General features: G+C 41.5%; 1 long non-coding RNA gene across 1 annotated transcript; it reads right to left on the reverse strand.

Moving 5' to 3' along the window:
• Positions 1 to 304: 304 nt before the first annotated feature.
• Positions 305 to 13,832, reverse strand: LOC145713365 (uncharacterized). Its single transcript, XR_014136471.1, has 3 exons — positions 13,794 to 13,832; positions 9,167 to 9,239; positions 305 to 867 (listed from the first exon to the last, which is right to left on the reverse strand). It is a non-coding gene; the product is annotated as an uncharacterized LOC145713365 (long non-coding RNA).
• Between the last annotated feature and the right edge of the window lie 1,561 nt (positions 13,833 to 15,393).

A 15,393-nucleotide genomic window follows, 5' to 3' on the forward strand; every position in this document is an offset into this window, starting at 1 on the left:
CTAGAACATTAAAAATATAGTTCACCTATTAGAGGCAGTTATCGCCAAAATAATCAAAACTCACAAATACGGCATCCAAAATGTCAGATGAGTTATCTTGATGTCTCCCTATCTGACCCTCCTTCCAATTCTCTTATTTTGCCCTAAATGATACTACCGTATGAAGTACCCCCATTTTATATGGCATTAACGTATATACATTTATCACTGACTACAAATGCTTATGTTCGTTCACCCATGGTAGTTAGGACATAACTCTGCATCATCAGCTAGGTCAGTCCTTAATGTCTTGCCAACAGTGAGGATCACAGTAAGAGTGGGGACATTTGGGGATACTACTCTGACAAATTCTGGTACGAGAAGCTCACCTGATAGTGTTGCTGCACTTCAAATAGTCTGCTCTTCCCTTTAAAGGACTAGTGTATTTTACCACCTTCCAGTAGAAACACAATACACACCGGCTTACTTTCCTTCATTTACTCCCTGTAGTCTCCGCCATTCACATCATTCCCTGTTTGGCTCGTCTCTTCTTTCCTGAGGTTCCTTAGGCCTTCCAGTGTGTTGAAAGGGAACTAGCCATTTAGGTCCTTTGGTGGCACTCTCAATTTAATCTGTTGCTGACACCACATACGATATGCAACTTATCTCCTTTTCACATCTCTTTCTCTTTCCTATGCACTTAACAGGCCGTTTTCTTTAGATATTAGAATATATCAGTATTCCTGTTTGAAATCAACATTCTGTCAAATGACCTTTGAATAAAATACAGTTCTTACCTTCTACTTGTCCATTTAATACACTTTGCCCTTTCTGATCCACAGCTCCAGAGACATGAGGAACATCTTTGTTGGGCTTCTCAGACACACACTGTTAAAAGTAGCATCAGTAATGAGTTGCGTGAAGACTTCCTAATCCTTTTCCAAGAAAATATCTGAATTTATGATTTTAATAACTATCAGACTTGCAAATAAGAAAACCGTATTGAACACCAAAACATTTAAATACAAAACCTCATATATGCTCTCTTGATTCAGCGTCCCTTTGAATCTTCATTTGGCTATTGACTCTCTAAACTGATCATGGAAGGCCAGAATAAATACTTTCAAAGGCAGAAGCCTGGCTTGTATGCAGATTTCAAAAAGGAACTAACAAAACCCCTTCCTTTGCATTCCTGACCAAAATAAAAGGACATGTGAAATAAGTTTTGAAACAAAATCTTTAAAAGTGTACTTGCTATAAATGAAAACTGCTTCTAGTAAAATGGCAGACATTTGTTTCAGTGTCAATTCATACCTCACATGATCAGAAACTTTGGAGTATATCATGCTGTGTATCAACAAAACACTGTCGTAGCTGCTGCTTCGTTTAGGTAAACAGAGGCTTGACCTTTTTCTTGACGAAAGAAGGGTTGGATCGAATGGCAAAGTAGTAAGAAAAACTTTTCTTAAAATTATGATGAACTAGTAGCAGAAACAATGTAGATATAGGTATGGAACTCTTCAGAATGTGTAGTAAGCATTCAAACGGCAAGTATAAGAACATGTATGTCTTAGTCACCTAAAATGTGCCAAGCACTCATTTCACTATGCACATTTTCTTTTTTACACACAACAACAATAATAATGATGATGATGATGGAGTGAGCCTTCCTACAGCTTGGTCACTCTAAGACGTTGGAGTAAAATGATGATCCGTGGTCCTCTCTGTCCAGAATGTCCCTCGCCACGGTCTACACGACTGGTCCTTCTCATCTTTCACTTGGCACCTTTTGCCACTCTCAGATCTTTTCTGACTACCAAAATTCCCACTCCCACTCTCATCCTCATCCTCACTACAAACGCCCCCAATATTCTCTCAACTAACATCGTCCATTCCCTACCGATGAAGCCTTTATAGTGACTTATAACAGATTGCTGTTGACTTACTTTTCTGCTCCGACCACAACAACCTAAACCCTCCGCTTGTACACTCAGTAGCTAACTGCTTGGTACGTACTCAGTATACAAGGACCAATTAATTAAGGTCAAAACATTTACACTAATCTCACTGAGAAGATCTCAAAAGTACCAAATCACTATACCGTTGGCCCTTGAACAAAGCAAGGGTTACGGGCTCTGATGGCCATGCCCTCGAAAATCCACAAATATCTTTTGAAACCTCAAAACCAAATCAAAAAAACAAAAATTCCTACCGAATTTCCTACTTTAAAAGCAATCACACTTAAAAATCAAAAAGTATATATGTATTGAAAACCAGAACATTAAAGCAGAATCGCTTGTATATGCTCTCTAGGTCTAATCTACCTTTTCGGCCTAGTTTGGCCATTGACTCTGTAAACTGAGCATGGGAGGTCAGAGTTAGGATAACGGAATGCTGAGCTTACCAACAATATACACAGTCGATTAATGCATGTTTTCCCTGTTATATGTATTACATACTGTATTTTTACACTATAAACTGAAGGAAAGGTTACTAAGAAACTCGTAAGGAAGGGGTGCTGGGTGGCACTGTCGGTTCAGGGTCAGGCTCTTGACTTTGGCTCAGGTCATGATCTATACTTCCTGAGTTGAACGCTGACAGTGTGGAGCCTGATGAAAATTCTCTCTCTGCCCCCACTTCCCTACTCACGTGCTCTGTCCTCTCTCTCTCTCCCAAAATGAATAATTAAAAAAAAAAAAAAAAACCAAGATGCAAAAGAAAATCATAAGGAAGAGAAAATATGTTTACAGGATGGTACTGTATTTATTGAAAAAAATCTGTATGTATGTGGACTCCCACAGTCCAAACGCATCTTGTTCAAGGGTCAAATGTATACCTTTATGATGTCATCGCTAAGAGCTTACGGGAACTTATTATAGCCCCAAATGAGAACATCAAAAACCCATTCTAACTTTGCCATTCTTTTCTGGACACAAGGGCCATTTTATTGGCCTTTGAACATCTTCCCATGGAAAACAAGTATTCTTTGGGGGGCCTGGGTGACTTAGTCGATTAGGCACCCAACTTTGCAATTGCGAAAAGCAAAGCAAAAGGTGGAGGGGGGAGTTAAGATGGCAGGGGAGGGGATCAGAATTTCCCTTGTCCCTCAAACACAGCAGTATTGAGGTCACAACACTTGGAATACCAGGAATACAGGCTGCAGAGGGACAGAAAAATCTCCGCAGGTGCAGAGTGACAGCTTGGCGGGACAGAAGGGTGTGTATGAGAATTGGGAGAAATAAAATGGGCAGCACAGGCATGCAGTGGGGGAAGGCCTTTGGTGGAGAAACGAAAGGAAGGTAGAGAGAGAGAGGCTGTGGCAAGTGCATTTGGATATGAGAAAGCCTGTCCGGACCACAGACCAAGGAGAGGTCCAGAGAGCCAGTTTCTACTTTGGAAAACAGCCGTAGAGGGTAAAAAACAGAATTTTCAAGGTGGCCACACTTTCTCTCGACCAAAGCTACCACCTCCCATGCCTGGTGGGGAGGGAGCCGCCCCTAGGCTTGGTAGCAATCTCAGGGCTACACTGGGAGAGAACACCTTGAGTATGGTGGAAAGGGGAGGTATTGCCCTGCCCAAGGGAAAAAGACCGTGCAGGCACGAGCCAGAGGCCCTCTGTCCACTGGGCAGAGTGGCGCAACTCCACTACCAGGTCCGAGCAAAGCGGGATCCTGCAGGGTTTTGAATCCCAGCTCAGTACTCAGGTGGCACAGGGGACTGTGCAGCAAGGCAAGCCGGCTCCCCAGGCTATTCCGTGAGGATAGCCTAAACAGTGAGTTTTGAGACACCTCGTGTGGGCAGGATAGATGGGGTGTCGCCATGTCTCTCCCCATGACCAACATCGTGGGGCTTCAGGGAATGGACAGTGAGCCTCAGTGAAGGCAGGCCCATTACACCAAACCCTGACACTCTGTGCCTCGTAACTGCTTCTCTATAGGAGTGAGACTGACACTGATGGGACCAGATAGCCCCTGCTCTAGACCAGCACAGCCACCAGTCCCAGGCACCAATAGACAACTCTCCTCCGGTTTTCTATCTTAGTTTGTTTGTTTGTTTGTTTGTTTGTTTTCGTTTGAGTTATTATTCTTTTGTCTTTCCTTTTCTTTTTTAATGTTTATTTCTTCATTTTGAGAGAGAGAGTGAGTGATCAAGCAGAAGAGATGCAGAGAGAGGGAGAGAGAGAGAATCCGAGCAGGATCCATGCTCTCACTGCAGAACCTGTTGGGGGTTTCGAACCCACCAACAGCGACAACATGACGTGAGCCAAATTCAAGAGTCAGACGCTTCACCTACTGAGCCACCCAGGCGCCCATCTTTTCTTTCCTTTGCTTTCCCTTTCTTCTCTTTTCCCTTTTTTCTCTTTCTACTCTCCTCTTTCCCCTTCTCCCTTTGGAAACAGCCTAGTAGTCTCGAGTTGACGTGGGTCAAAGCTAATTATATATCTACATTTATCTCTATATCTTAATATATACCTATATATCTATACACAGATATATCTATAGATATATCTATATATTTTTTTCCTTTGATCCTCTGTTCTGGTTCTTTGTTTGTTTGATTGTGCATTTTCTCTATACTTTTCTAGATCTCCTTCTTCATTTTCCTCCCTCTCTTTCTGGATTAAGCCCTCTAGCTCCTTTGAGTCACTTCCTGGTCTTTTTTTCAACTCCAGTCATTTCTCTTTTTGTTTGGGCTAAGGATTCTTCCCCATCTTCTTCCCCTTTTTTCCAGGATTACTTCAACAAACAAATCAAAGCACACCTGTTGGAAGGCCCAAACCGCCACTCCAAGTAGCGAGAACAGCAGCCAAAGACGCACCGAAAGAGTGCACACAACACACTCAAAAAAAATTTGTTCAACTGCCAGGCCCTGGACAGTGTAGGGGGTCTTTTTATTACAGTAGTACTCGCAGGTGTGGGACACAGAACAAGCTATTAACACACATAAAGGGCAGGAATCTAGCCAAAACGACGAAATCGCAGAATTCCCCTCAAAAAAATTCCGGGAAGAAAGGACAGCCAGAGAAGGGCTCAAAAGAGACAGAAACCATATATGTGAGCACATTTTTGGAATGACACTCATAAGACGCATAGTTGCGCTTGAAACCACGCATAGAAGACAGCAGACAATCTACTGCTTCAGAGATCAAGGACCTAAGGAATCGTCACGATGAACGCTGAACATGAAATGGTGTAAAGGAGATACAAAGTAAACTAGATGCAGTGACAGCAAGGACGGGAGAAGCAGCAGACAGAATCCGTGAAACAGAAGATACAATTGTGGACAAAGATGAAGCAGGGAAAGGAAAGGAAGGAAATGACTAGATCACGAGGCAGGTACTAGAGACCTAGGTGATTCAGTGAGATGAAATATTAGCCAGATCCTAGGAGTCCCAGAAGAAGAAGAGTGAGAGAAAGGGGCAGAAGGTTTTTTTTGAACAACTTATAGCTGAGAGCTTCCCTCATCTGGGGAAGGAAACGGGCATCCAAGTCCTGGCGGCACAGAGAATTCCTTTCCAAATCAACAAACCCAGGTCAACACCACGACATGCCATAGCGAAACTGGAAAACTACAAAGATAAGGAGAGGATTCTGAAATCAGCTAGGGACAAACGGGTCTTAATCGACAAGGGAAGACACATAAGGGTAGCAGCAGACCTGTCCAAAGAAACTTGGCAGGGCAGAAGGGAGGGGTAGGAAACGGTCAATGTGCTGAATGGGAACATCTGCGGCGAAGAATCCCTTCCCAGGCAAGGCTGACATTTAGAACAGAAAGAGAGAGAAAGGCTTTCCCAGACAAACAAAACCTAATGGAGTTCATGACCACTAAACCAGCCCTGCGGGAGATCCTAACGGGCGACTCTGTGAGTGGAAAGCAGCAGAGACTACAAAGGACCAGAGGCCTCACCAAAAGCATGAAACCTTCAGATAACACAATGACACTAAATCCATATCTTTAACTAATCACTCTGAATGGGAATGGACTCAATGCCGCAATCAAAAGACACAGGGAATCAGAATGGGTAAAACACAAAACAAAACCAAACAACAAGATCCATCTATATGTTGTCAACAAGACACTGATTTTAGACCCCAGGACACCTCCAGGTTCAAAGTGAAGGTATGGGGAACCACCTATCATGCTACTAGAAGTCAAAAGAAAGCTGGAGTCGCCACACTTCCACCAGACAGACTAGATTTTAAACCAGAGACTGTAGTAACAGATTCAGAAGGGCATTGGATCATAATTAAGGGGTCTATCCATCAAGAGGAGCTAACAATTGCAAGTGTTTATGCCCCCAAAGTGAAACGCCCACACATATGAATCGATTACTCACAAACATGATTAAATGTATACATACAAATACCATGATTGTAGACGACTTTAAGACTCCACTCATGGCAAAAGGCGGATCGTCAAGGCAGAAAATCAGTAAGGAAACACAGATCCAATGTGTCATTGGACCAGATGTATTCAGATATACATAGATATATATTGGCCTCATATATATACATTTATATACATGGATATCAACACCGATATATTAAGATCTTTTCATCCAACAGCAGTAGAACGCACATTCTTCTTAAGTGCACATAGAACATTCTCCAATGTCTCCAAGTGACATCCTGGGTCACAAAACAGCCCTCCACAAATATAAAAGGACTGAGATCATACCTTGCATATTGTCAGATCACAACAACGAGCACTTGCTCATTCTTTCTCTCTCTCCCTCCCTTTCCAAGAGAAATGCAAACATTTCAAAAACATTTATCTCAGCCCCTTCCAAGAAAGAGAAAAACAAGAATAATAAACCTTGTGGGGCAACGAGCCCTGGATGGAAACCACACACAGACAGTAGAATTCCATAACCAATATGTTGACAATGGAGTTGACAGACAGTGATGTACTAAAAGAACAGACACTAAAGAAATAGTTTCTGCAAGGACAAATTAGGGTAGGGGTAAACCATTAAAAACGAGCCCGGTGCGGGGAACACATATGTGGCACAGTCAGTTCAGCATCCACCTTCAGCTCATGAGTCATGATCTCACGGTTTGTGGTTATCAGCCCCACGTTGAGCTCTGTGTTGACAGCTCGGAGCCTGCAGCCTGCTTTGGATTCTGTGTGTCTCTCTGTCTCTGCCCCTACCCCGCTTGCACTCTGTGTCTCTCTCTGTCTCAAAAATAAATAAACTTTGAAAAAAAATTAAAAATACCGTAATAAGCATGGGTTGAGAAGAGGGAAAAAGGAAAAAACAAAACAAAACAAAACAAAACAAATGACCAATCAATCAAGCATGAGCTTAAGACAAAAAAGAAAAGGAAAAATGTGAGCCAAAGAAGGTAAGTGGAAACAACATACATTTTTCAACAGGTACATAAGTAGGATTGGGAATATACTATGAAAAATAGTCCCTTTTAAACCTTTTAAAGATATATGTCTTTATATATGTGTGATATACATATATATATATATATATATATATATATATATATATATATATATGTATGTGTGTGTGTGTGTGTGTGTGTGTGTACGTATAGGTGTACATAAATATGTATACATATAAGTGTGTATTTATATATAAGTGTAAATATATGTGTATATATGTGTATATTATATATATCTCTACCTATATCTATCTATCTATATCTATCTATCTATCTATCTATCTATCTATCTATATCCATATCCATCTATGTATCTATGTATATAATATTTATGTAAAAGAGAGGCTTTGATTCACAGTATATCCCTAATAATACTGACTCTTATCACTCTACAGTTATCTGGTTATAAATACTGTAATAAAGAATTTAATTTTTTTCACTATAAATAAATTGTTCAATTCCTGGCATCTATCGCTTCCGAAAAGCTAGAAATTATTACTAGACTAACAAAAGAACAGAAAAAGAGAGGTTCCTAACACGTCAACATTCACTATGGAGAAAGAATTGGGAATGAGAATTCTAGGAAGAAATGGGAACATTTAAAGGATGTAGGTAATGGGACACAGATGGGGTTCAACCAACAAAGGCTGACGACTTTTTCCCTGCACTTCTAAGCTCACAATGGGAGGATACTAAAAATATACTGTAACCTTCTTTCTTATGTAACTCCTGATTGCCTCAATAGGATTCATTTGCGTGTATACATGTTAAACACTAAAACGGAATATAAACTGAAGCCTGACTTTTTAAATTCACATATTTAATTGTGATATATCATGCGTATTTTGTTACTTTTCAAACTCCATTCTACGGAATTCCATTTCCCTACTCATTTGTTCACATTCAAAAACCATGACATTGCTTCTTCCAAGCAAGACTTTATTTTAGGAGCTCCAGGAGTCAAACCAGTGCGTTTCCTAACCTCCAGGAGCTTATCATGATTTAGGGGCTTTGAAATGAATACTGAAATAAATATCAGATGTCTGAAACTTTAAATTTTAGAATCTGACACAAGGACTAGGAGGAGATAGTGTTCAAAGCTAGAATGGGCAAGATTTCTGAAATTAGAAATTTGACACCTTGGCTATGAAGAGCCTCTGCCCATAGAGCTACTCTTTTCAGCAAAATACGTATTCTTCGGGGAGATGCACAATTTTAACTTACTCTTCATGGAGTTATTTCAAAACTACAGGGGAACACCTTTGTAAGGTAAATGTTGAGAAATAATGTAAACATCTAAATTTCTACATTTTCTAATATGGTTTTATTCTAAATGTAGAACAAAGGATAGAGCCAAAGGAAAATCCTGTATCTCACCAAAATAAAACTTGCCCGGGGCGGGGGGCAACCTACAATAGATACTTGGACCCAATCACGTTTCATTTAGGCGTGAGTATTATCAGTCATGTTACGATCACAGTAAGAATCCTTATCCTTAAGCAAACGTCATATTGCCTCCATTGTGGGAAAGCTTGTCCCAATATAATTTGACGGTCATTATATATTTTCCAGCCCATTCTTTTATCAGCCTCCACCTGTAGGATTTACCAAAGTACAACAAAACAAAACAAAACATTCAACGCGTCATGTATCTGTAAAGTGGTTTGTTCTTGCCAACTTTCCATGACACACATAAAATGATGATACACAGGCTCCTCTTAAATTTTCAGAGTGAATAAGGGAGAAAACTCAATTCAGAGCAGGAAAGTGAGTTTCACAGGAGGGTACTTTACCTTGGTACCAAAATCTAAGTCTTGGCTAGATGAGGTAGACCATGAATCGTCAGGACCAGGTTTGTCGGAAAGCCTTTAGAGCAAAAAAATACAACAAACACATGTTCATTCATTTAAAAACAAAATTTAAAAAAGTTAAGGGAAAGGTCACCTATCTGTTTATTCCACGAAGTTTCTTGGTATAATGAAAAGTTGGCCTCTGGTTTTGTCATTAAGTTTTATTTTAATTCCGGTAATAGGAACATCCAGAGTTATAGTAGTTTAAGTTGTACAAAATAGTGATTCACCAACTCCATACTCACCCCGTGCTCATCATGACAAGGGCACTCCTTCATCCCCATCATCTCTTTCACCCCTCCCACCACTCACCTCCTCTCCACAACCATCCGTTTCTTCTCTGCAGGTAAGAGCCTATTTCTTGGTTTGTCTCCCCTTTTGTTTCCTCCCTTTGCTCGTTTGTTGCTTCTTAAGGGCTACATGAGTAAAATCATATGGTATTTGTCTTTCCCTGACTTTGCTTACCATACTACCCTCAGGCTCCATCCAGGTGATTGCAAATGGCAAGATTGCATTGTTTTATGGTTGAGTAATATTACAGTGTGTGTGTGTGTGCATGTGTGTGTGCGTGTGTGTGCGTGTGTGTGTGTGTGTGTGTGTGTGGATATACATATACACACACACATACATTCATATAGGGCTTCTTCTTCGTTCACTCAGCTGTCAATGGACGCTTGCGCTGGCTGTTGGAAATAATGCCGCAATAAACACAGGAGTGCGTGTGTCCCGTGGAATTCTTGTTTTTGTATTCTCTTGGGTAGTATCCAGTAGTGCAATTACTGGATCATAGGAGAGTTCTGTTTTTAATTTTTTGAGGAACCTGCATACTGTTTTCCACAGGGGCCGCACCCATTTGCATTTCCACCAACGGTGCAAGAGGTTTCCTTAGTCTCCACATCCTCGCAAACACTTGCTTCTTGTGTCTTGGAGTGTAGCCATTCTGACAGGTGTGACGTGGTATCTCGTTGTAGTTTGGGGGAGCATCTTTTCATGTGTCTGTTGACCATCTGTATGTTGTCATTGGAAAAGTGTCTGGTTATGTGTACTGCTCATTTGTAAACTGGGCTTTTTTGGAGGGGGGTGATGTTGACATGAATCAAGTTTTTAGACATTGTGAACACTAACCCTTTACTGGATTTGCCAAATATTTCCAAATTTGTTCTCCCATTCCAGAGGTTGCCTTTCAGTTTTGACTCTTTCCTTTACTGTGCAAAAGCTTTGTAGGTTGAAGTAGTCCTCAAACTTTATTCTTGTTTTATTTCCCTTGGCTCAAGAGACATAAATAGTAAAATGTTGCTACAGCCAAAGTTACAGAAATGACGGCCTGTGCTCTCTTCAAGGATTTTTTTTTTTTTTTATGGTTTCAAGCCTCACACTTAGGTCTTTAATTCATTTTGAGTTTATTTGTGTGTATGGTACAGAAATTGGTCCAGGTTCATTCTTTGGCATGTGGCTTGTCCAGTTGTCCCAACACCATTTGGCGAAGAGACTGCCTTTTCCCCACTGGATAGTCTTTCCTGTTTGTGGAAGATGAACTGACCATACAGTGGTGGATTGATGCCTGGGTTTGCGGTTCTATTCCACTGAGCAATGAGGCTATTTTGTACGCCAGTACCCACAATACTGTTTGGATACCACACACACACAAACACACACGCAGACACACACACACAATGAAATATTACGCAGCTCTAAATGAGAATGAGATCCTGCTACCTGCAACATCATGGATGTACCTAGATGGCATGAGGATAAGTGAAATAAGTCAGACAGAGAAAGACAAATCCTCTATGATTTCACTTCTGTGTAGAATGTAAAAAGGGGAATCAATGAACAAACAGAGCAAAAGCAGAAACACACCCATAAATGCAGAGATTTGACTCTTGCCAGAAGGGAGGGGAGGTGGGGGGATGGACAAAATGGGGGAAGGGGAGAGGGAAGTTCAGGGTTCCAGTTATAGAATGAATAAATCACAAGGCTCAAAGGTACAGCATAGGGAATCTAGCCTGTGGTATCGTAATAGCCTCATACATTAACAGATGGGAGCTACGCTTATGGCGATCACGGTGAAACATCCAGAGTTGTTGCATCACATATTACATTGTGTGTCACGTAGACCTCCGTTTAAGTAAACGTATCGAAGTTTAGGTTTCTATGTTATGAGTGGTAGTACTAACTAGAGATTGAAAGACTCAAAGTTCCCAAGGCCAACTTTGTTCCCACACTGGTCTTGCCTTACTTAGGTCCATAATAACTAGCAAGACACTCCAAGCCTTCAGGGGCATTCAGCTACCCAAGGAGGGAGACTGTGATCAAAATGGTCCTGGTAGTTGTGCCTCTATTTCTCTATACGCTGCCTGAATATTTTCTTCCCTATGAGCTCCCACTCCTACATCACTCTTCAGCACGGTTCTGTGGCATTCCCCAACCTTTCAATCTGTAGCCTATGAAGCCATACACTCCTACAACAAGGATGGGCTCCAATGACCGAGGGTAGGGACCATGTCCTGCTCCTGGAGAACAAGCGAATTGGGAGCCTCACTCATCCACACAGTCACCTCAACATAGGCATGTTACCACCGATCCAGATGAAGCTCCCTTGCTGATTTCACAAGTCAGACCTACCCCTGCCCAGCCCTACAAGTACATGGGAAGGGCATCACAGATTTAGGAAAAGAGGTGGAGTGAGGAGACAGCTTGCCTTGGGCCATACATCTCTGATGTTCGGAATCTTCACCCCCACCCCCAATTCCTTGAGAGGATCTAAGCTATCCTCCCTCAGTTGGGGTGGAAGTAGGGGATATCATATTTCTATCTGCTGTAAACAGACTCTTCCCAGAAGCTCAAATGATTTTTAATCTCTCTCATCAGAAAATCTGAGGTATGCTCGCACCTTTAATGAAACCAACACACACAAAAGCAGAAAACTGATCACGACCCTCTTGAACTCTCTATTTGAATATGCCTTTCTAAACAACTCCCCTAATCCTGGGTCCTTCATTCCTGTCATTCACCTTTATCTCACTTGGCATAACCCCCCAAATTCTGACATCTTTTCTCAAACTCGTATTCCTAACCAACTCAGTGTTGTTCTCCTTGAAACCTGGTCTCCTCTGCTAATTCGATTCTTACCCTCCTTCACTCTATTCATTAGACCCACTCCCCAGCCTTCTATTATTAAAACAGTTGCCTGCAAGATCAAGACAAAAAAGAAGGAAGGAAAGAAAGAAAGAAAACCAGAATTTAAATCGCATTTCTGTCACTTATCATATCCAAATAGGTCACTTCAATCTCTTTTGAGTTTCCAATTCTCCAGGGAAACAACCATTGGGCAAGGAGGTGAAACATAGGTTGACGGACCAGAGGGTGTTTTGAGGAATTAATCTCTGAGGTTCCCTAAATCTGGAGACTCTAAGTGCTTTTGATTTGGCCTCTGGAATAATGGAGAGTCCTTAAATGGCAGAAGTAGGGAAATTATTGGAAAAAAAAAAGAAGAAATACCAAGGAAAAAAGAGAAGAAAGTCAAAAGGCAAAAACACAGAACAAAAAGTCATTGGAAAAAAAAAAAATCCAAAAAAACCCGAAAAGATTCCTAGAACTAGACAAGGATACTAGCCCAAAGGGAAACCAGCCTGGGAACTTAGGCAACAGAGAATCATATAGCAATATCCTCGAAATAGAGAGTGAGTTTAGTTAATGTAACATGGTCTACAACTAAATATCCTTCCCTTACAGAAAACTCATTTGTCTCAAGAAGAGGGGATATCACTACATGTAAGGAGTTGCCTGATGACATCTTGCTTTTTATGGAAAAGCCTTGACACCATGGCCATAGCTGACAACCACCCTAAAATCTCGGATGGTAAAAACAAGGGACTAGTTACCACTGCACTAATGACTTTGGTTGGCACTAGTGGTCAAATATATGAGGCCAAATGCTTGGACTAACCTGGGTTCTTAAGCAAACCCTAAATTAGTGTTCCGACATCATTACCTTTGACATTCTGAGTTGATCTGCCCTAGGATCTGTATCCTCATCTCAGTGCTGCTGAGGAACCAGGGAATGGATGTGGAAGCTTCACGGGCTGATGGGCAAAGCCCCTCAGCTACCCGTTAACTATGGAATCATGGTCGAGTCGTCAACCTCCCTGAACCACAGTTGCCAAAGTAATAAAATGTAGGCTACAACAGCACAGCTACTTGGCAAAGCTATACAATGACTATATAACTGAACAGATGTTACCCATAGGATATAGTGTCTGGTCCAGTGTAGAACACGCAACAACTGCTTTTGTTCTCTGCGTTCCCTTAGGAGACACATAATTTTCAGTTCATTCATTCCCTTCCCTTTCCTTTCATTATCCGTTTCATTTCATTTCATTCCTTTATACTTTAAGAGTGAGTGCCCACAGAAGTCGGGAAAGATATCCTAAGGAGGCTGTGAGCGCAAAACCCGACGGGGGGCTTGAACTCACAAACCTGAGTTGAAATCAAGAGTCACACCCTTAACCGACTGAGCCACCCGGGTGCCCCAGCAAATGTCATTTTTACAAATCCATAAATATCCTACCTGGCTATAGAATCTTCCTCAGCATTCTTATCTGCTCCTAAAGATGAAAGCAAAATACATGTTAAATCAACAATCGAAAAATAGAGGAAAATTACAAGTGTACGGCTTATGATTTGTTAAAAAGTATTGCTTTGGGACCACACCTGGAAACCACACTACACTGAATGGTAATTATACCATTCGTAGGCTTAAAGCACTAAGAAATCTTACTTTCTCCTCTATATTGACCAAGAGCAAGAATGGGTTTTATCAGAATTTGACACCTACAGGGGGACTGATGTTTACAATGGCCATCACTGACCGACACTGTGACACTGGAGGAAACTGGTATCGTTAGGAGAATGATTATCATGAGCTGACAATGTCAGACTGAAACTAGCATGATTTTTCTGGACTTTCAGTACTAGAGGAGTTGAAAGAGAGTATCTTTGTTTTGCTGTAACACGGCAGAACCTCCCCAGCTCTTCAACAGACACTCTTCAGTTTTAGGAGGAAACACCCCCTCACAAAGTGTGCTCTATAGCTATTGTACTTTGCAGCATGGCCAAACCATAGCAAACAGACTCTCCCTCGTCTTATTTCCAATGGCAACGTAAGAAGGAAAGATTTGGCATTCCACTTTGATATAGTTCTAACCTCTTGAGGCTGTCTCCTTCCATTGCTAGAGAGTCTATCTAGACCCACCGCACATCACAGAGGAGGATGATCCCAATGTGAGTGCTCTGTAGTGGTTCATGAGGTCATTTTTCTCAACCCTCCCCATTAGGTGACACACATCTAGAGAAATCATACTTTTTGTCATGGAAGGCAGAGGTCATCAGATCCTCTACTGATGAGCAACTAAACAAAACAAAGGGCAAAGAATATCTTGAATGCCTACATTCAATTACCAGGATATTTTCACTTTCTAAACATTCAAAGACATCCACTCTATGATTCTAACTACATGACACCTGGAAAGAGCAAGGCTATGGAGCTAAGGGTTGGGGTGAATGTAGGGAGAAACGGGCACAGCACAGAGGACTTTTCAGGCAGTGGAACTCTTTCACACGGTACCACAAAGGTGGATTCACATCATTACACCTTTGTTAAGACTCATAGAATGTATAACACCAAGGCTGAACACTAATGCAAATTAGAGACTTGGCCTCCAAATGAAGAGTTCGTGTCCAGAGAAAATGCACCACTGTTGTCAGGGTGCCTGGGTGGCTCAGTTGGTTCAGCGTCCAACTCTGGATCTGAGCTCAGGTCATGATCTCACAGTTCATGGGATCAAGTCCTGCATCAGGCTCTGGGCTGACAGCACAGGATTCTTTCCCCCCTCTCCCTCTGCCCCTTGGCTGCTCACACGCATGCATGCTCTCTCGCTCAAAACTCAACCAAGGAACTGAAAAAAAAAAATTCCTACTCAAAATGGACCACTGTCGTGCAAGATGTTAACAACAGGGGAGGCTAGGCGTGTACGGGAGCATGGTATGGTATATGGAGACTCTGTACTTCCTATTATATTTTGCTGTGAACTTAAAACTGATGTAAAACATCAGGCTTACTAAATGTATGAAACAACAAAAACAACAAAATATGGTTTCCATTGAAGCTA

This window comes from Panthera onca, chromosome F1 (assembly GCF_046562875.1).
Source record: "Panthera onca isolate mPanOnc1 chromosome F1, mPanOnc1 haplotype 2, whole genome shotgun sequence".
Lineage (NCBI taxonomy): Eukaryota > Metazoa > Chordata > Mammalia > Carnivora > Felidae > Panthera > Panthera onca.